Source organism: Rhea americana, unplaced genomic scaffold, assembly GCF_003343005.1.
Source record: "Rhea americana isolate MKP2758 unplaced genomic scaffold, rheAme1 scaffold_300, whole genome shotgun sequence".
Classification (NCBI taxonomy): Eukaryota; Metazoa; Chordata; class Aves; order Rheiformes; family Rheidae; genus Rhea; species Rhea americana.
In genome coordinates this window covers 363,686-386,618 of record NW_028186425.1, presented here as the reverse complement: position 1 = coordinate 386,618, position 22,933 = coordinate 363,686, and the positions used below count along the sequence as shown (strand labels likewise).

The 22,933-nt window shown below is 41.8% G+C and overlaps 1 protein-coding gene across 2 annotated transcripts in view; it reads left to right on the top strand.

Annotated features, from left to right (window-relative positions):
- The first annotated feature begins 696 nt into the window (after positions 1-696).
- The window catches only part of HPCAL1 (hippocalcin like 1), a 50,715-nt gene continuing 28,478 nt past the window's right edge, over positions 697-22,933 (top strand). The window contains exon 1 of one of the 2 annotated variants that reach the window (XM_085309710.1): positions 697-745. The gene's annotated coding sequence lies outside the window, so the exon portion shown is untranslated. The remainder of the gene's footprint in view (positions 746-22,933) is intronic. The other variant, XM_085309711.1, reaches the window with a different exon arrangement.

Sequence of the window (22,933 nt, the reverse complement as noted above, 5' to 3'; positions counted from 1 at the left end):
AGACTTTCAGAGATTGTGAATTGTAGGAGCAGGTGAACTACTTCTAGTGCTCTTAGCGCTGATTCCGTAAGTGCTGATGAACCGTCAGGATTTGTAGCTGGCAGCTGCCAAAGGGATGCAAATTACTATACTTTGCTTATTGAAGAAGAATACTCAGTCAGAAAGAGAAGTGATTTCTATCCTTTCATAGCAGTGTATAATGGCTCCAGCAATCTTCAAATTGGCTTCCCCCTATTTCAGATCCTTTCTTTTCTCCTGTTCTTAGATCTCAGCATATTAATAACTTGAGGTATAAGCCAAACAAACCTTTCCGCTATGGCATTTTGATGTAATCTGAAGTTGATTCTTCTCTATTTTGAGAGATAAGTTTTGAAGGAAGATGTTAAACAGGAAGAATAGTTTGGGTAGATTTTTTTCAATGCCATAAGAATTTGCTATCCAAACTTGAGAGCAGTCTGCGTTTTTCAACATGTGAGGTGTCTTCTATTTCAGGATAAATAATAAAATGCAAAAAAGGCAACAAAGTTGCAATTATTGCTTAGTTTAGAGTAAGAACCAGAGTTTTTGCATGTTCAGACTAATTTTAGTTTCTTTTCCAATTGGGAAATTGGTTTTGTAGAGGGGAGACTGAGAAGGGAGAGGTTGTYACTTTAAAGAAAGCTGCGCTGCAAAGCATGTTTGTTTTGTGTTTTCTTCAGGTAATTGAGCCCTGTGGACTTTCTCTGAAGAGGTTCCAAGATAGGTGGTGAGTACTTTCCAAATCCTACTGCATTTATGGTGCTCTTTTAATAAGTATAATAGAAAATATAAATGTCAACATTTATTCTGCAGCTGGTGCAGAAGTTCACCATTTGCTGAGCTTATGGTACATTTTAATTTTAGCGCATGAGTAGGGGTTTGGCACCAAAATATTAAGCTCTACCTCTGCACCAGAATGAATTTCCTGAGAGTTGATTAGTTAAATAAATATTGCATATGTATTTTTAAACATTTGACTTCACCAGGGAAAATCTGTGCAGATTATGCTGTATTTTGTACTAAAAGACTATACTGTCCAGTGGGACAAAGCTTTCTCCATTCAGAGAGCAACCTTCTAGGGAAAAAATCTGACCTTCTATTTTAATCTAATGGAATGGAACTTCTAAAGKTTTAAATAACCTGGATCACTCCCTCTAATCTCTGCTGTGTGTGGCTGATTTGGCTCCTGCCTGTACCCCAAACTTTTGTTTATTTCATATGTATGTGTTTTACTGGTTTCCTATTTGTAAGTAGACTAAATGTTGAAGCAGTGAAGAAAAATTGCAGAAAAATAAGATTCATACCAAAATGCTGATGTTACTGCGGTATAGCTAAAGACCTACCTCTAAAACTGATGTAAATCATTATAATTTCTCTTCCTCTGGTGGAGTTGGTCTTTTCCAGGGTATACAAACTAGGAATCTGCTCTGTGGTACCCTTTTCAGTTTTTTTGCTGTTTCTAGATAAATATGTAGTCTGTTTCCTCTTTCTAGATTATTTCCAATGAGATTAACAAAATTATATCATTACACATTAATTGCTCAGGAAGTTTATTCTTTAGTTGCATTTCCCTAGTGCGCAGGATATAAGCTATTAGAGCTCTCATGTGTTCAGACTGGCTAATAAACTACAGTTGAATGCCCAAAGACTTTAATGGACTTTTTCCTCTTCAAATAATATGTTTTCCATAGATAAGGTGCCTTTTGATCCCGGATTAATGCAAAGTATCCATACTCTGCGCAGCTAAGATGTAACTGTGTTCACTTTCTTTTTGGGGCAGGGAAGGATGTTGGGGTTGGTATGCTGTACTGTGCTTGTGCCCACTTAAAAGTACGTGTTCATCTTGGTCAAAAAAGTTACTGTTGCTTAATGCTTCTTAAATCTAAATCTTTAAATCTTAAATGTATTTGTTATCAATTATATTTTTACATCAACAAAACAACCTTACCTAATAAACTCCATTAATCATGTTTTTTGTATAAGGGGAACTAAATCAACCCTGCTAGAATTTGCACTGATGGTTGCAATAGATGTAGTTAGCTGGTCCTTCTGACTGAGGAGTGTCTTCATAAAACGTGTATTTTACAGGCCCAAACTGTTCCTTTTGCAACTGTTCCTGTGAGTAATAGCTTATGAACCTCTCCTCTCCGCTGCCCTCCCTGCAGATACCATGAATCTTTGTAATAAACCTGAATGCTATTTGTCCTGATAATTGCTATATTAGGACTTGAATCATTAGTTGATCTTTCTGAGATGTTGAAAGATGAATCAAACTTTCTCTTCCTCAGGGCAGAGTGGAGTATGGGATTGGTGACTGTAATGTTGTAGGTTTAAAGGCCAGGCAATTTAAAACTGTCAGTTTAAATTTTATGTATGATAAGATTTTCTTTTCTTGTTGTTTCAGGTAACATCTGAATAGGCTATAAGTGGAAAACTTATTAATACTCAAAAATATATGCACTTGCTATAGTTGCTGGKTTTTTTTCCTCCTTCATAGTGCCATCAGATGGTATTTTGCAAAACCACAAAAGTCCTCCGGTCTTTCAGCAAGGCTTGGGCTCCTGAGGTACTTTTGCGAACAGGATTTAGAGGTGTTTATACATCACGGTTTTGCTACTTTTAAGCTCCCTATTTCGCCTCTGTTTCACATACAGATGGTGTGTTCCAATTTGAGAATCCGTACTAGTATTAAGGTACTTCTGTAATGCATATGGTTTTCATATGGAGGTTTATGGTGGTCTTGCTGTGTCAGTTCCTATTTGGCATATTGTAAATGAAAGACCTGAAAATAGACGAGGGCTGAGTCGCTTGAGCATTTTTCAGAATGCAGTGTGCAGCTGATGGCACAGGGAGTAGCTTCAGAGCGAAGTATAGCACCTTAAAAATATAGAAGTGCTTGAAAATAATGTTGAATTTTACCCAAATCGAGCATGCTTGGAATTGATGGTGTCTGACAGCAGAAACTTGGCAGTCTGCACACGCTGGTGTGCTTTATGAAGCCTGAAGTGCATCATCATATTCAGCTGTATGCTCAAATGGAAAAGGCAATGGTCCCAGTCTGGGAGTGTGGGAGCACACATTAAGGGTTTTTCTAGTGGGGTGTCACAGCCTCTGACTGAGCAAGCTACTTAGCTGTATTTCTGCCTATAAGCACCTAAATCACTCTGGGCACAGGCAAACTTGTCACTGCCACTGCCAGCAGAGTGGCTGGAGGACCAGCCACTGACCACATTGGGGCCTCCATGAACAGGATGGCCAAACTGTCATCAGCACTGGGATCTCCTGTTCCTCATCCCTGGCCTCTTTCTGCTGCCTTGAGCACAGCTTGACCGTAGCATTGGTGCAGCTTTGTGTCAGAAGACTGTGGAGTGATATCTGTGCATAGTGGATGTGAATGTAATTTGGTCCCAGGATTTTCTGCCTTAGCCTTGAAGCACATGCAGAAGATAGGTGGTAGCTTAGATATCAAGGCAGTGGTGTCACTGCAATAACATTGATACATACAGGCTGATACATACATTGGTGTAGCCTTTAAACAAGTATCTTCCAACCCAGGGACACAGAGTGAATAACAAAAGTTGCATGCTGCAATAAAATGTAACAGTAAATGGGGAACAGAGATGGATGTGGGAAAAGGAGCRGCACCAAAACCATTTAGCAACAGTGTGGAAAGCCTGTGTGTGGCTTGGGCTTCTCCAATACCCTGTCAGCAGAAGTTGGTTTTGGGAGGTCATATTCAGCTCTGGAACAYTGAAGAAAGTGGCTTTGGAGGAGATTTCCACAAGATACATGCAGGGATAAGTATCTGAGGAGGTGGCTGTATAGTGTAGCTGAGAGCGAGCAGATTGGCACTGTGAGAGGTGAAGGACAGGTGGCTCTAAATGTGTAGTGAAGAATAGCAGAAWCAGCCTATTGTTTGCATGTAAGTGGGCTAAACGGGGCTGTTGGTGCTCTGGATTGTATGAAGACTTTTGATTCAGCAGTGGAGTGTAGAGCTAGAAAACCAAATCCTTGAATTTTGAAATAGAAAATTTAAAGTTTATGCAACCAACAACTGAAAGACTTGCCCTATCAAACTTGAGAGACTTTTTTTCTAAACTGAAAACTGAGCTGAAACATGTTCAACCGTTATTTTCAAGGAAAGGTGACTGTAAGGAGGAGGAGGTCGTATGAAGTTGTTAGAGGTTTGGGGCTTCTTTTTTTATATTTTTTTTTATTGCAAAGATGCTTTAGGACTACGTGTTGCTTGTAACAGAAATCAGTAAAAGCTGTGGTCGTTGGTGCTTGGAGGGCTTGGAGGTATTTAGAAACGCTCCTGCACTTGCAGCGGCGTCATGTGCCGTGTTTGTGCCTCTCCGCGCTGCCTCTGCCACACACTGCCGTGTGTTGCGGCTTGCTGAATCCTTGCTAGGTTTCTGCCTCCGCTGTCAGCATGTCAGACCTCCATCATGCTGATGTCCTCCATCACCTGGGCATCACCGCTGCCCRTCTGTGTCCCCATCCCTGAGCTCCTGTGGGGTTGCTCTCTCTGGGAGCGTCTAGGCTCCACAGGGAGGGATGTAATAATAAAATTATAAAATAATAAAAGAAGAGAGCCTCTCTGCACTCTCGCTGGAGGGACTGGGCTCGGGGGGATGCTTGGGCATGAGGTGGCCCCTCGCCGTGGCCCGGGTCCTCCTCATGCCTGGGCGATGCAGCGGTACCCAGCTCGCCTGCGTGCAGCCCGTGCGCCGCTCCGGCCCTGAGCGGTTCCCACAGGGATGCGAGAAACCGAACATGTGCCTCGACTTGCCCGCCGTGGCTGGAGCTTGCCTGAAGGAACCCGGGGAAGCCCGGTGGCCGCCGGAGGGTGTGCGTGGCTGCTCCCTCCATCGCTGCCCGCGTGTCCCTGGGGAGCRCCATCCCCCTGCCCGCCTAGGGAGGGAAGTGGTTTGAGTCAGTTCGCATGGTGTGARCTACCTGTAATGCTACATTTTGGTTTCCTGCTTTCAGGTGCTGAAGAAAGGGAGAAGTTTCATTGGCTTTAGCTTTTGGTGTTACCTTTCCCCATAGTCTGATAAAATCCTCTTAGAAAAAAAAAGAAAACCCTGCAAGGGCCATATGTCTGCTATATGTGCAAATGTACCGCAGCAGGAAAAATAAAGTGCAATGAACTGAGAAACATTACATAAAAGAACCAATGGGGAGCACGATGCCAAATGAAATACYTCGCATAAGTGGCTCATATAACAAAGAAATTCAGAACTATTTGTTATGTTTGAGACCACGTATCACTAATCAAAGCCTCTCCTTTTCCTGTATCCAGGAATTTTAAAATTTATGTTTGATTCTTTCCTTTTATTACTATTAGAAATAGATCCTATTAGKATTTTGACTATTGAGGTGTTTTTATGCTCTGTTGTTGATTTATTTTCTGTATGTGCTGTTTACTCATTGAAGGATTTTAAGGAAAAAGCAGAATGGGCATGCAACACTGCTCTTCATCTGTTCCTGTTTTTCTGAATGAATCTTCTGTCTGAATGCCYCCAGGCTTTGTGTGTGTGCCTGATGCACAAGTTCAGACTTTTGAGAGTCAGTATGTTAGCTTGTTTACCTGTTAAAAGCAGTTCTTGCTTTTAAAAATATGAGTTACTAGCCAAGATTACAGAAGTGGAGGATAGCAGGGTCCGGGGTTTGGCTTATTCTATAATAGACAGTGTTGTTTTCTCCTTTGTGTACTGTTCCTCCTACAAACACCACCTGTCTTCTACATTTTGTATAAATGTTGTTATATAGCATAAAAAAGGAAGYGTAAGCTAGTGCAAGTATCTCGTGTTGATTCACTGCTGTACAAACGTTCATCCTTTAATAGTGCGGGATTACAAGGCATTATCATCCTCAGATTGACTCAGGTGGTGCTATTTTTATTTAATCTGTATTAAGGTATCATTGCGAATCTTTGGTCTTGCAGCATGGGGGTAATACGATTTACTATTTTTATAAAAAAGAAAAAAAAAAGAAAAAAGAAAAAAAAATGGCTATACAAATGCTGTCCATATCAAGAGCTGCAAAGCCTAGTCGTGAACTCCATGCTTCTTTCTTTTTATTTAGTGAGTTATTAAACTCTTTAATTTCCATGTCACCTCGGTGATGTTGGCCAGGCTTGGAATAAAATAGGAGTGTGTTGTGGTTTATGCCGAACTTTCTGCCTGTTGGAAAATGCTTCAGGTTAAGCTCTTCCTCGACCCTCTGTAGCTCTCAGACCAGCCCTGCTCTTCTTGGTGAGAAGCRCCAGAATTGCATAAGGATTTGCTCCTCTCTTGTTGGTCACCCTGCTTGGTCACCGGGGCTTGGAGCCCCGATAAAGCAAAAATAGGTGTACGCCCTGGCACGGAGGACAGCCCAAGAAGCGCCCTGAGAGCCATCTGCAAGCGGCCCAGCTGGCGCCGTGCGGGACCAGGGTGGGGGAGCCCGGCTGCAGGGCGCCCCGAGCATCACCCACCGTGCGCGAGGACCACCACCTTTTCAGAAGGGTCCAGAGCTTGGAGAAGCGGTGAGAAGTCACTGCCAAAAATCAAGCCACTGTGCTCCCAAACGGAGCTGTCTCTAGTCTGGCTCCCAGATCTGTGAGTATCAGCATACATAAATAATGGACCTCAACCTATTAAAAAAATCAAAATAAGCACTTCCATCTATTTCCATCCTCCATTTAATGATTAACGTTACAGCTTTCCCTTTATTACCAAGTATACCAAGTCTGTCTTTTCATTTACTACTTATGGTCTGCTTTACACAGGGAAAAAAAAAAAAGAATGAAAGAAAGAAAGAAAATCTGCCCTGATGGCTGCAGGACTCCAAAGTTAAGCATGGGCTGTGCAGCATTTCCATTATACGGCGAGTTTAGAAGCTGTAGCTTGTGAAGGTGCTGCAGGTCTCCCAGTGCAGTGCTGCAGCTGGCTTTCTCTAAAGCCTTTCAGTCCTATTCCCTGCTAACAACAAGCTGTTGAATTAGATGCAGAAATCATTTGATGAAATCTGGTCTCCGTTATGCAGTTCAGGGTAGATGAACATAAATTATCAATTTTGCCATAATAAAATCCGTGAATGATTTTGATCTGTGATGTGTCCTGGGTTTCAGAAGTGCCAGGCTTGAAGGCAAGAAAAAAAGTCCCCAAGTCCTAAACAGTACTTGAAAGCTCTTTTTAAAGTAAAGGCGAAAAACAAACAAACAAATCTGTCATATATGGACCTGTCTAATGCATTTTTCTTTTTTTAAAAAGAACAACAAAATCCCTTTCATTACGCCCTTTTTTATACTTGCTTTTAATGTATATTCTAACTATTTTTAAATGTTTGGATAGCAAAGTTAGCCATTCAACCAGCTAGCTGTGCACAGACTTACAGGTCTCAGCATTTTGCTGCAGCCTCATTGCTGCATTCCTGCTGCAGCCGGGGGCCTGGAGTCTGTTGCCTTTTAAACGATTTGCTTTGGTTTTTGTTTTGTTTCGCGAACACCAAGCGTTTCGTCTTCGTTTGCGGTTGGATCCACGCATCTCTGTTCTGCAGGAGGCTCTGGTGAAGCCCAGCTCGTCGTTCATCGGGTGCGAGCTGGTTTTGCCTTTGTGCAGACTGCGTTTCTTTGCATGAGATCAGCGTCTGTGAGTTAAGCTGGCAGCTTTGCTTCCTTTTCCCTAAGCACTTGGGATGCATAAGTACTGTCGGTGGGTTACCRAGAGATCTTGTTTCTTAGCAGTCAAAATCCTAACCTATTTTTGAAAGTTTTCCTGGCTGTAACTGCTTCAGTTAAGGGATTGGCTTTGCCTTTTTCCAAGTTAGCTGTTGGCACTGATACGATTCCTGCTGCAGATGTGGCTGTGCCAGTGTGTCAGTAGCTTATGCTTGCTCTGCTTTGGGAAACCGCTCTAGATTGACAAGGAAAACAAATATAGTTGTCCATCTTCTTTTCTAGATTATGTTGTTGATGTCAAGAATGAACCATCGGGATTAGGGAGCTGGAAGAGAACTAAAATGTAGTTCCTCGACAATATCTGCATTTCTGCTTTCTTACAGAAGAGATGGGAGAAATTTTAATTTCTAGATACTTACTGGATGACTTAATTGCCTTTATCCTGATTTCCTAAGCAAATGGAGCATGGTCACAAAATGTGGTGAATCTGAAGTGGATTAAAATGTGGAATTTTCATTTCATTAAAAATTTTGAGTTTGATCTTCATCTAATTGGGGAGACAATGTAACTTGACATTTTCTTGAGTAAGATACCAGAAAAACACATTCAGAAAAAGGAGAATTTGTATAATTTGTGGAGAAAATTTCATTTTAGGGTATTTGCCACCAATAGATTAATTCATGACCTGTCAGTATTAAGGCATGTATTAAGGAATTTGTCATGTTTCTTTTGTTGTTGTTGTTGTATACCGTTACTACCTACATGTCAGAATGATAAAATTATTGTGTTTAATTATTTGTATCGGAATCATAAAGCTAATTGGTTTTTAAGTCTTCTTCTGGGTCAAAAAAATCATCTCTATGATTTATAATGAAATATTCTAACTCTGCAACAAGCAGTGCAATTAATGTTTATGTAAGAGTGCAGAAGATTCAAAGATTCAAGATTCAAAACCTAGAACAGATTAATTTCAGAATATACTGTGATTACCTTCATTGAGGCTTGCATGTCTTTTAAATATGTTGAATTTGAGGAAAAGAGCTTTTTCTTTTGGTGTTCCTCTGGGTTTTTGTTTTTGCTTTTTAAGTTTGACCAAATATATTTGACAAGTTCTGCTGCTTACTCAGATTCTCATGTAAGAGGATTGAATTGTCCCTGTTCACCATTATACTCGGGAGATGRTTTACCTGCAAAAATGGCACCTGAATTGAGGATTGAGAGATGATGGAAAGTACAGAAGATGCTTCAAAGTGGGAAGCTACTGAATGTTAAATTTTGTCAAGTACCTGAGAAATTATTTCAGATTGTTCTCTTGAATCAATGTGCTTTTAGAAATCATATGTTTGATCTCTGAAGAGTTCGGTTTTCTAAGCTACCGGGTTCTTCCACTGTCTCCACCCAGTCGGTGGCTCTGCCTGGGGTCCCCGGTGCCCTGCAGCACGGCACGAGCGCGGCTACGTCCGCCTCCGCCAGACGATCGATCCCTCCATGTCGCGGTGGGATCCAGGGTTTATTATGCATGCGTGCAAGTCAAAACCTGCAAGTAGTAGTTTAATAATGGAAATGCCAACCTACCCGTGAGTACAATGATGCGACTGGATGCTTTCATAAATCTAAGGTTAGAGATGACAGTTATGATGCATGGCACTGGGAGAATGTGAAACTGCAGTCATTAAACAAAAATGCACTTTTAAACTAATGGCAGCTGCCTAAACAGTTCTGCAGTGAAACAGATTCCCTTAGGCTACAGTTCTTCAAATTATACGGGTCCTATTGACTTTTAAAAACAGGGAAATATTTTGTTTTGGTGCTGTAGCTGTGCTTTCACATTCATTCCAAAGGTCAGACTACTAGGCTTTTGCTAGGTTTTCAATCGGAGATGTTAGAAAATGACRGATGGCAGTGTTTCTAGATAATTTGTTTATCTTAATTCCCCTGAATTAAGCCACCTGAAATACCAGGTATTCACACGTTGTTTCTAGATGGGTTTTCAAGCCAGCATGGGCACACTCTTCTCCTTCCAAGCTCAGATGTACTTAAGCCRGTAGGGAGTTCTGTGCAATGTCTCTGTTATGCAGAATTGTATCCAARTATCTCCATCACAACCTCTTGGATGTTCTAACTCCTGCTGTTTTCAAAATGATGCACAGTAAAACAGCATGTTGCCTTGTTGCCTTTGAAGTCATCATTCACAACCTAAAAGAGGAGGTGCTACGATGAATGAACTGTCTTTTCCTTAGTACTAGGAAGACCCTGATGCACACAGGCTACCTATGCTTTGAAGTGCCTTGGCCAATTCCTTGAAGAGGCATTTCAAGACAGTTTGCAGGTTGCAGAGGGCTGTTCATTTGCACACCCCTTTATCAGCTGTCCACATTCACATCTTGTGCTTACTTGTGGTTTTTCCCCTGTTCAGGCTTGGCCTTGTCTTGAAAACAGTGTTTTGTCTGTGTGTCTCTGCCCCTGCTCCTCTCCCCCACCCTTTAAACTTTATCAGAACACGTCATCCTTTTATTTTTTCCTTTTGTTACAAGGAACAGAGAAAAGGACAGAATAACCCTGAGTGTGAAAGGATGCTGAACAGCAGAGATCATTTTCTTTGTTAGTGAAATTGTCTAAGTGAAATTCAGCATGATGGTAGGTCTGTGTCATTAGATGTTTTTGTGGTCCTGCCATGACAATGTCTCCGCTGGGATTGCTGGCACATACATTACAAGATAAGCAAGTGCTCTTTTCTTAGGGGGAGCAGGTGGAGCACTGGGAAGCCAGGTTACCTTCCTGGACCTACACACAGGATGGCACATGATGCCTTCTAGTCCCCAGGACATCATCCATCAGAAGAAGATGCAGAGCACCTCTGTGGAAACTAGCTTTGAACTGACCAAGTGAGGGCCTCCCAGAAATCGCAGTGTGTGTCTAATACAGCCAGGCTTTGGGATGTTGCTTAAAGGAGGCAGGGAAAAAAAAAAAAAGACTGCTTATCTCAACTGGCTGCCAAACGGCTCAGGACAGGTCCTGCTGCCTTTGTTACTTCTTGCATAATACTGGCTGGGAATGGGCAGGAAGTCTCCTACATACTTCCTGAGGTGAACTATGATGTTCCTGTGGTATTGCCGTAGGTGTTATTTATGATGCCATCACATCTAGTTATGCTCAACTGAGACTGGACTTTGTTATGCTGGAAAGTGGAAGTGGAGATAACAAGAGTTTACAATGGAAATAATAATGTCAGATGGTGTGAAGAAGAAAGTAATTTGGACCTTTAACAATGGAGAAACTGCTGTCTTAATTCAGCCTTGATCTTCTATAAGCGTGGGTTTATAGCTTCCTCCCCTTATCCTTGCTTGCTGAGTAATTCTGATTGATTTTTAAGCAGACGATTCCATTGAAGTGTATGTGAATTCTATTACGACCACTCACATTTCATTTTGAAGCCCTCCATGTCATAAAATGACAGTTTGAAGTTGAACGTTATAATGCTCTCTAGTTTTTCCAGGAGCCCTGCAAAGCTGCTAAACTTAACAGAAGTTGGAAAGGAGAGGTAATGAGCATACTGGGGACCTTCTGGGAAATCTGAGGCATTGAATGCAGGTTTCAGAATCTGATGAGTTGTCTTCCTAATTTCATTAGAAATCCTAGCTCTCTGCAGGTTTTGGCTGTCTTGTGAGACTTGGATAACGTACGGGTATTTCCATTGCTTTGGAATTGTCCTTTGTTTCCTTAGTCTGTCATAAACAAAAATGGGTTTCCTGTGGGTAGTGTTCTGTGGAAGAAGAGAGCTGTCTAACTACTGTGATTTAAACAGTATTTTCTCATTCTTGGAGAGTACATTGAGTCTGGAGAGGAAATACAAGCAGAGAGGTTGGGTTAAATATAACATGAACATTTGAACAGATGGCTGACCTTTGTAACACCAAGAACCATTTCATTTTARAAATTTGCAGGCTGTTTTTTAAGTTTGTCATGCTCTGTACAACCATCTGAGTGTAGATACATGATAYGATTTATTAGCTTACCACAAGGCTTTGTTGGTTGATTTTCCTGCTGTTTGAATTGCTGAGCTTTAGATAGAATATGCAAAATGAAAAAACCAGCATGTTCATGTGGCAGGAACATTGATGTTATCAACTCTATTTAGGCAAAGTTTCTTAAAACACTTGGAAGCTGGGGGAGCAGGTTGATGCTCCCAGCTATGCTGGAAAGGGGGCTGTTCTTGCAGAAAGCAGGGTCTCTGCTGCTTTTTCAGAAGACCCTGGTCCTCAGTTTATTTTGATCCCCTGAGAGAGCTCAGCCTCAGCGCAGGAAAGGGATAGGGAACAGTTAACTGTGGACAGAGAAGAGACGGATGATCATCTTGCCCCAAATCACTTAACCGTCTTAAGGGTCTACCCTTGTCTGCCTGAATGAGCCAACTAATCTTCGAGGTAGCTGTACAAGTATGTTCTGAGCTCTGTGTGGTGTGAAGAGAGAGATGACACAAAACATTCACATTCCCCTATTGCACCTTTCTTGAAAAAGCTATTCTGTGTACACCTGATTAATGGTAAAGGAGAAGTACTTTTTGGAGCAAATTGTTTTAAGCTGGCAGATTCTCTGTCATCTGGAGGCTTTTAAATCRAGGTTATGTATAATTTAAAAATATATGTGGTAGGCCAAATAGGAGTACTGGTGCAGAAATTCTTTGAGTTTTGAGGTATCAGACTAGATTGGTTATTCTCAGATTAATTATTTCTGTGTCTGCATGTGAGATCACAGCTAATTCCAGGGCTGCACTTTGGCCAGATAGTTGGCGACTTGGAAGAATTTCTGCATGGTGGCCTCATGTGAGGTCCTTGGCATCATCCGAGAGAACTGCTGGGACGAACGACTCTAGGAGTTGGTGACATTGGTCAGAAGGGGGGGAAGTTTGTGAAATGCTCCAAAATTGTCTTTGTAAGATGCACCACACGTTAGTCAATCGAAAAGTGAATGGAAGAAGAAACCTGCCTYGGGGGAGCACATATTTGTTTTACAGTAGGGCAGTCTACCTTGTCACTACCGTTGGCTTTTGTTAATTCCCGTTAATGCTTCTGCAGGCTGTGCAGTTGCTGRAATGGAGCGTGGCTGGCCTCGAGTCAGTGAAAGGCTTGTATCAGAGCCACTCCGAGACAGGGCATCTGCAAGATTTCTTGTTCGACTTCTGTAAATAACAACTTGACACTGTGAGAATGTCTGTCCTTTCCTGTTGCTTCACTCTGCCAAACTTGCCATTTTCTGACAAACTGTTTTAGAAAGATATATTTGGCAAACGGCTGTTTACTTCATTCTTCTCTATCAGTGTTCCTTGTCCATGAAATGCGAATCTGTTTGCATGCARGTTTAGCAGCAGCATAGATCAGAGAATTCTTTAAATTACAGTTGCTTTCTACTTYTTTTTAAGCTCCTTTTTCTCTCATAATGGAGGAACTGCAAACACTTCATATCTGAAGAAGGCAACTTCAATACGTACAAAGCCTGCTATTAGCTATTAGAAGCTGGAACAGCTGCACGGTCAAGTTCCCTTGCTTACCCCAGGAGTTTGAGCTTTCCACACTCTTAGCATTACAGAGCTATCACGAAGAGAGTGTAATGGGGATTAGATTTGCAGGGGTGARTTTATTACGTCTGCAGAAAGCTTCTGCTAAGGAGCAGTGACCCACGTTGGGTCTCTGAGYGCTGCTGGCACAGCTGCTGAGCCAACGAGGGAAACTTCTCCATAATTACATTCAGCAAGATTGGTTTGTCAGGAGGACTCGGTAGACCTAGCATTTTTTTGAAGAAAAGTGATTTCCTTGGGCTAGGTGCCTTCTCTGAAGCAAATTTACCTCTGCAGTGCCATACGTTTTGTTTCATTTTGCACTCTCAGCAGAATGTTTCTTTTCTATGGTAAATTAAATACCCCTTCATAACGAACCTCTGTGCAAAGCTGTTCTGCTCATCCTTCTCAAATCATGAGGGAATAAGGAAGAGTCCATCAATGACATGGGTTGCAACAACAATTTGTTGTTGTTGTTTTCTTTGATAAGTTTAAGGCTGCCCCTGCTGAAGTGAGCCACGGCAAAGTCAGCATGCTTTGCACATCGTTACTGCAATATGAAACAACATTGGCTACCACAGCCTAGCAATGGATTTTCATGGAAGAATGTGGAGCATAGGGACTGTAGATATAAAAGGAAATGCAATTATAAAAGAAAAAGAGCAAACAGTTGTTTATAATCTATAAAAATTGATACTCACTGCCCTCAGGTTTCCCTTCCTTGCCTTAAGGTTTTCTCATTAGAAGCAGTTTCTGTAAATACCATCTCTTTTCTTTCCCTTGGAGAAATCTCAAATTGCTGGGCTAGAATTGCTGTCTGCGTAATCAATATACCTTAATCTACATGACATTCTTTTTCCTTGAAGTTGGTAGTCAAGATAGCATGTCCAAAGCAAATGAAAAATGAGACTTAAATTCAACTTGACTCACTCACTTTATACTCTTCTCATAATTTTGCGAAATGAATATTTCCAAAACAATTACTTTCAGTACTAAGTGGGCAAGAAATGATTAACGTGCTTCTGCTTGAAGACAGCYAGTGCAGTAGTGTTTTTGAAATAATTTTTGAGCCTTTTCCCCTTTCTTTCCCTACAAGAATGTTTTAAAGATAAGACACTGACAATAAAATAAATTGTGATTCATAGTGTGGCCCTCTTTCACTCTACTCCTTTTCTTCAGTGGTGTGATTCTGTCTTACACTGAAAGGCATGTAATGAAAGGGAAGTCTTAGACYTTAGATGTGAAGTCTGTCCTGAGCAGAAGAACATTTAATCTTCTATTTCATTTTAGGTGTGTGCTTAGATTATCATCAGGTTAGCTGGATTTATTTGTACATTTAGATGCATGCTAAATCTGGGTGAATAAAGACACTTGAGAGCTTTTGTTGATCTGAAGTTGCAAGTGCTGTTCTTTGTTAGTTGAGAGCATCATGCAGAGCATGTGACGATATTAATTGATCATCTTTTTACTGCCTGGCATAGTCCTCATAATGGACATATCTGCTTAAGTCCTGGCTTTATTTTCAGAAGCTGCCTCTAGTTTTGCCTACATGCTGCAGAGGGAGAACTTCCCAGCACTTAGTTAAACAGCTGTCAAGATGAAATTAGGAAGATGACTAAACACTTTAAAATGCAATGATTTGTGAGAGAARAAGCAAGGCTGAACTGAAAAACTGCAGAAAAGACTTCACTTTGGTTTCTTACGCATTTTGTAAAGTTGTGCGTTTTTAACATTTTTGCAGTCACAAGTCACAGTGCAACGTACAACATTGCATTGATGCAACTGATTCAGAAAAAATCCTCTAGTGTCTGTTGGCGCTGTGGACTTTTGTATGTGCTAGTTCTGTTTTTAATTGCCTTTCTCTCTGAGGAGACATCCTCCGAGTACTTCCTCAGGTTAGAGGTTAAGCTGGTTTTCATTCTTTTGAATAGCAGCGATACACTAGGTTGCACAGCCGGCTGAGCAGGCTCGCGGCTCGTGAGTAGTAGTGGAGCTGGGCACAAGTCAGGGAGTTACTCATGTAACTTCTGACACTTAAATTATTCCAATTGCRGTTATTCCAGCAACACCCCTCTTTTTCTTGGTAAGCTGGACAGTAATAGGTTTGTTGTGCTGACTTATGTGAAGAGAATTCTGTTGTTGTGCAGACTTTGACTCTCAACAGGCTGCAGATGCAAAGCCAATTACTGCAGGTGGAGTTGAATGTTGGTGTGACGTAGCTACAAACCTGCTCACACCCATGCTCGCTGAAGCTGCAGGATTCATTAAACAGAAATTGGTGCTGGTCTGTGAAAGAACTGTGTCTGCTTGCAGGGAATATTTTCTCTCYCCCTAAAATGCAACCCTGTAATCTGTTAGTAACACTTTTGGTGGAGATAAAGAAGGTTTAAAAGTTGGATCATAATACACAGTTTGTTTGWTTGTTTTTTAATCTTAACAAAAGGCAGCTCTCTCAGGTAAATGAATCACCGTRTTTTTTTAATTGCATGTGGCAGAAGGAACAGTCATGACAGGCCTTATAAATGATGCAGGTTGCTTTTACTCGGGATGCTGGAGTTCGGRAATGAACTCTAGACAGACATCTGTGCTGCATTAAGGCTATGCAGAGCAAAGCCTCTTTATATATTGGCCTCTTCAATATACTTGCTACCAAATTTTAACAGAGAAACGTGAGGCACATGGCTCCCATGCAGATACCGTTTTGGTATCACTTTGGTGCCTGTTCCAAAATGGATCAAATTACCACTGTTTAAAAACAACCTTCTCTTCCCCATACCTCCAAGGGAACCTGTGCTGCAGCTCCTACCAAATGAGATAAAACAGCAGTGATGTTCTGGTGAAATCAGAAAATGGATTTGAACGTAGTGAAGGAGAGGACCAAGAGCAATTTTGTCTGTGGGTGCTGAGGRGTGAAACGATAGGAGGCAGTTAACCTCACTTAATCTTATATTTAAAATAATTTTCTCTGTGCATCATGAGACTCTTTCATCATCCTGTCATTTAAGTTTATCTTTAAGCTGATGGTGGTCACCACGTTTAGAAATACCAGATTTTAAGAGTCTRTGTTGATTGGGAAGACCAGTCTGCTGCTGTTGCAGAGAGGAACTGGTCCACTTCCAACTTGGAAAAAAAAAATAAATTCCCTCTTGGGTGTTTGCCCCTACTGAAAGACTGTTCACCTCCCTCCCTGATTAAAAATGGCTCCACTTTTAGTTTGAACTTATTCACAGGCAGTTTAAGATTTGCTTTTGGGTCAGCATTGTTTATTTTTTTCCTCTTCTGCTGCATCACTGTCCTGATGCATTTATAGCAAACGCTCCTCTCCCTCCTTGTGCCTTAATTTTGTTAAGCTGAATCTGCCAAGTCCTGCTAGCTAGTCTGCCACTTCCCTTGCTCTGCAGTCATACAAATGAAAAAAAAAAGAAAGAATATTATAATCTTTGTTCTTTATTTTTATGTATGTGGTCTTATTCTGCTTGACTTCAGCAATTCCACTTCGCTTGCTGACCTCCGTGACATATCCATCGCTGCTGAGTGGCCCTTCCTTTCCCTTCCTTGTAGGCGCTATGCTTCATTCTAATACTCTTTGGAGGTGTGGGACCCGTTCCCCTAGACTTCCCCCACATTGCTTGGGGTTATAAATTCATTTTTATTTATTTATTTATTTATTTATATTTTTTTTGGCAAAAAGCTTCTTGCAAGTTTGTTCTTGAGCACTTCAGGCCAGTTGACTTTCCTGACTAGTTCCTTTGATTCTTCAAAGCTTATAGGAAATTGGAAATGTTAGTCTCTGTATTTCATTTCAGGGTGTTCTTCATAACACGTTGGATGGGATGATCATCACGCCGCAAAGTCACTCTCTGTGGCTGGTAACCCTGCTGCTTACRATGTCTAAATTAGTATTGCCTTTTTCTAGTTTAGCAACTGGAGGGTTAGATCTGTTGTCCACTGCCTCCAAGAGTGTCTGTGGTCAGCTCTTAAAATTAATATTAGGCTCTCCAGTTTAATATATTGAGGAGCTACAGTAAGACAGAAAGGCTCGGGGGCTTGATCTGGGGAGCTTGCCATCCACAGCGTGCTGCGCAGTGACTCTGCAGGGCTGTGGCGTGGCTGCTGGCGCCGTGCCGGTGTCCCGAGCATCCTGCACCCGTCTGCCCCCGCGGGCCGGCCGCAGCTGCTGTGCTCCCAAATTTCTTTTCCTTCTCATATCCTTCTCTCTTTCCTGATCTTTTCRTGTCTGACTTTTCCATGGTCTTACCCTGGTTCCCCGTAGTAATGTGATCTTTTTCCTTACTCATGATCTGTGAATTTCTAGCTATTTAGATACCATCCTACCTGACTGCTGCTATCGGTGCTAATACACTCTGTTTTCCCAACTTTAGATGGTGCCTTGTGCTTTTTCTGTCCACATTTACCAATCCCCCCTCTCTGTTTATTAAAACCAGATGTGAGAATTAGCTGATTTTCCTGATTATTCTGTCTCTAGACAGAATATGTCTCTAGGAGACATATTTGTTTGTTTTGTTTATAACTCTTGTCAGCCATGCCTGCTCTGAGCAGGCATATCTCATCTCCTGAGAAATGTCCTCTTTCCGTGAATGCCTTCTAGTGGCTGAACATCCCCAAACTCCCCTTGCAATATCAGTTCTTGAACCATATGGATGACATTGCATATAATGACTTTTCCTTCTTTTTTAAGGTCACAAGAATACCCTTGGAGATTATGCTCAGAGCCTAGGCTTGGTCTCCTGAGGCTCCTTCTATAGCTTAAAGAGAGGTAGGCACCTCTAGGGAGCATCTAAAATAGGCTCCTGCTCTGAATTGGTTTCCTAGTCTACTTCTCCCCCTTGGCAGTGAGAGCATCCTCTTCTGGGCTAAATTTAGTACTATTCAGATGCCTTACTCATGCATGCATRGTTGAGGTCTCCCTTTGCAAATAGAGAGCCGTGGCCTGTCCTACCAGAACGTTAAAGATAAATCTATCAGGGAGTAAAGAATTYGGATATTGTAATAATAAAAAGACCAAATAAAATAGAGTAAGGAAACAGAAAGCTGAGAATGGCACAGAGGAGAAGACTGAGACATGGGGTGGAAAAGGAGATGGAGGAGCCTAGTATGAGGGAGAAAAGTAAGGCCCCCAGCGTGCGAGTTGTGGCCTTGCAAAGACAACTGAAAGGCTTTCATGGTACAGAAATGTCTTGCAGAGTCTCTGAGGAGGAAGAATGTGGCCAGATTGCTGTGTTTACAGAGAGTGATTTTTTTATTTCCCGTTAAGAGGGTAGACACAATCAGATTTCTACTCTGAGCTGTCTTATATTTTTAGCCTGTGATTGGATTGCAGATGCACACTGGATATTTACATTTCTGGAGGCAGGCTCTGGTGCTGTCTTCTTAACCAAGATCCAAGTTAATTTGCTGAGCTTCCAGATGGAAGCCATTCGTTTCTCTATTACAAGTTTGCAGGAATGCTTAATTTAATCTAGATTTTCTAGCTCAATAGTTGGCTTATTCTAACTTAAAGCATTTTCCTTACTTCACCTTTTGTTTTGTGTGTGTATGTGTGTGTGGTTTGGGGGGAGATTTTTTTTTTCTTTGAGCTGAATTATCTCCTTGTGTGGAATAAAAGAAAATGAGTTTTGCAGAAGGAACCACCTGTGTGTCATTCATCCTGACTGGATGCTCTTAAGCAGCAGACAGCCTTTGCATCTTCTAAAGAAAGTTTTCTAAGAAAGGACTAAGCGCCAGACGTAGCTGGTGGAGCCTCTTAGCACTGTTTCACTTGGTTTGTTGAGGCTGAATAAATTTTGCTAGGTCCTTTGTTTTAAACTGTTTAACAATCACCTTTTTATTCTAGTCTAGTACATGTGCTGAATAAGGRTGTTGTTAAACTACTGGTTTTTCCTCTGTTGCAGTAAGATAAGGATATTTACAGGAGGAACTTCATAATTTTCCTTAGCAACATTCAGCTGCCGGTGAATTGAGTGACTTGTGATTGTATTATAGCCATTTCTTTAATGAAATTTTAAACTACATGCATCTTTACAATCACTTCTGCCTGAGGTTCTTAGATATCTGTGTAAACACTGTATATATATAATTTCCGTTACATGCAGTCAATACCGAGCAAGGAGATGCAGTGCAGACAGGTAGTTTTAGCTCACAAAACAGCCTCTTGTTTTCATTGTGGTAGGAAAAAATGACGCATCACGTTTTTTGCTATTTAAGTTTCAGAATGAGTGCATTGAACCAGCTTGCAGTCAACTTTATTGTTTCTTCCATGTTATGAATTCCCAGTGCTCTCAACAGCCCAGTCTCATTCCAGGAAACACCGGAGTTGGGTGCAGAGAGGCTGGAGCCTAGGTGGCTGAGTTAACAGTGTTTGGTTATTTGGTTAACTATACTCAGGCCAGAACTATCTGAACTATCRAAATGGTGCTATAAGGCTTATTTTATTAGAGCATTGTTTTTCTCCTTAYTCTCTAAGTGTAGAAAAAGATGAATGTAAAAAAGAAATATTATTCRTATTAGAAAAAGAACATGGAGTTCTAGTTTCTGAAATCCAGCCATGAGATGAACTTTGAAATTGTCAACCTAGAAACTTTCTCCCCATCATGCTGCACATGCACTACAACTGGTTCGGGCTACCTGGTAAACCCTATTAAGGCAGGAGTGTCAATGCAGTGTATGAAACCTGAGCTCAGAGGAGTCAATTTATAGCTACATCAAGAGTATTGTGTACACACACAATACGGCTTTTCTTTCACACCTAAACTAGGACCTTGGCAGTTCTGCAGTCCCCTTTACCTGCTCAGCAGCTCAGGTGCTGGACCTTTGGCAGTGCCGAGGGGCAGCACAACAGGGATTCAGGATTTTCTTCTGGCCTCTCTTTACAGCACCTGCTCCTCGCCTCGCTCTCTTGCACGGGAGCCACTTGCTGGGCTCGGTAATGTAGCTCGTGGGGCACAGTACGCCCTTCAGTCACCAGGAGCACATCAGGGAGAGGGAAGAGAGGTGTGATATTCCCTAATCTCTTTAAACTTCTCAAGCTCCACTCTTTGAGGCAAGTGAGCTTTCCAAAATATTTTGAGGCAAAACTTGTGAGTGTGAGAGYGTGAGTGTGTGGGTGTGTAGAAGCAAGGTCAAAGGGACCGAATGCACCAGATCTACAGGGGCAGGGTAACGAGAAGCTGAAGCAAGGAGAGGTGCTTGGTCTTTATGGGAAGGTCAATTTATGCATCCGTTTGCAGTCAGGCTGTGGAGTTAAAGGCAATGCCATTGCCAGTTTTGGGGTTTATGCTGGGAAGTGAGAAAGGACGCRCCTATAAACAGTTTCAAGCCTGTAGAAATCCAGCCACGGACCAAGGACCTCCTGTGTGAACATGTGTCYGCAGACTGTTTTTAGCTCAGGCTTTGGCATTTTGTGACCACGCTAATGACATGTTAAGGAATTGCCACGAATTTTATTTAAAAATAGCACAATGTTACTGGAGCACAAACTCTCAGGGCTGCAAAGAACAGGGCAAATGTGTGTCAAACTCCAGGACTGTGAAGATGRCTTGAGCAGAGCGCTCTGCTTCCTGGAAAGAGCCCGAGATGGTCCTTGGCAGCACGGCCAGCCCCCCACGGGATGCTGCTGCAAATTGGAAACAAACGTGTTAATAGAGCGTATGAGCKTTCTGCACACTTACTGCATCACACAGAGCTACTTGATTATAGGGACAGTTTATTTTATGGGTGTGTGGGGGGGTTATATTCTTATTGGGAGCTGTTTGTCAGTCTGCACGGAAGTCTGACTAGCTGCGAATTGTTAACTCCACAGTATATGTTGACCTATGAAGTGAAGGATGTGGCAATAAACACAGTCCATTAGGCTGCTAAGGTGGTCTGTAGGCTTCTTTGGAGATTGGGAAGCAGAGGACTTGACACTTAAATGCCTGTCCTTGGGAGCTCTCTTGTGCTCGGTGAGGATGTCTGCAAGGCCTTGCCTTAGGGACTGACAAGGCAAGGGGATGTTTGGTCTCTTAGGTGAGTGTGATGTTGAGCACCTTGGTGTGTTTCCAGAGGGTGTATTGTACAAAGGCTGGTAAAATACAGGTAAGTAAACRTCTCTAGTATAGCAAAAGCCCAGGGCTGTGCTAACCAGTACGATCATTTTTCTTTTAATTACAGATAAAGATTTAATTTTTTGTTAATAATTATGGGAAAATCTTTGGAAATAAGACTGCAATGATTCTGGCAAGCTTTGTGCTCTGTGGTAGTGCCTTCAGGACTCTTGGCTGTTAGCGTAACACAGCGAAGCAGTGAAGGAGGGGGGCAGCAGGACTACGCCGTTAGGTTGCCCGTCCTGGCATTTGCAGAAGAGGCTGCAGTACTGTCCAGGGCAGGATAAAGGTGTATTTTTAACCGCTGTTTTGACAGGACAAGTTCGGCTGCTTAGTCAAGGTGAATCTAGGTTGCAGCATGACTAAACAGTATGTCCAAGTGCAGCCTGCCCCATGCCCRCCTGGGTGCTAGAGCACGCTGACCTGTTTAGAAAACCCAGTCCAGCGGTTTAGACTGGGAAGACAGTTTGCTTAGACTAATGCAAAGGGTGGTTGTTAGCACGTGTAATCTAATGTCATAAAACCTTCCCACAGAAATATTTTGCCTTTGCAAAAGTACTTAAAGGTATCCAGAAGGCTCCACTGACWTTCATGAATGTACTTTTAATCCTACTTTAGCAGACTTCTGGTTGGAGTGGCGCAACCATCTTAGTTTCCTGTTCTTATATTCATACTTGTCTTCCTATTACTTGTCAAGATTCTGGAAGTGAAAATTATATGTTTGACAGCCTGCTTGTGATATTTGAAGCTGTACAGTCCTTTCTTGAGCAACTGTGTAATCATATACCTATGTGAATTTTTCTTTTCTTGGAAGCAAAAATCAGTAGTTAGATACTAAACACAAGACAGATGCCTTCTTAGAGTTTCAAGTGGCTCAATTTTATATTTTAAGTTTATTTTCATCCAAATGGCAATTTGCACCTGTTGTTAAAAAGTAGTATGTTATGCAGAGAGTAATGAATGCAGTTCCCTGGCTAGAGTTAGGCAGCAGTTCCCGTCAGAGCCGTGTCTGTTGCTTGGCTGACTGCTAAAGAACTGGTATAGCATTTGCTAATGATCAGTCATAAAAACAGTACCATGATTAATTAGGGTTTTCAGATTTCTGAAACAGTCATTTCTGTTTTAATAATGTCCGTGTGTAAGTGATCCTGTTCTGGCTTAGCTTTTCTCTTTGAACTGAAACTGAAACAGCTTGTAAAAGAGAAATTTGTTTTCCTTATGTGTGTTACAACAAGTGGCTGACAAGAAATTCTCCAGCTGRCGTGGCCACATCAGTCTGTTGACACAAATTGGGTATTTCTGCAAATTTACTTGCCCCTTGAATGTTCTAGGTTCTGCTCTGCTTAATGCAGAAGTCTTGCTGCTGTAGGCATGGGTATGTAGGTATGGGCATGCTAACGTGTGCCCTTTCTACCTTATTTTTTAAGAAAGAGCTATGAATTTACAGTTGGCTTGTTTTTTAACTCTAGGGGATCTTTTAGCTTTTCGCCTTTATTTTACCTTTGAGGGAAAGTAAATGTCATACCAGCAATTTCCATGGTAGGTGGGTGACTTGCTGGATGGTCTCCTCCTGGCTCTGAAATCCARCCTTCA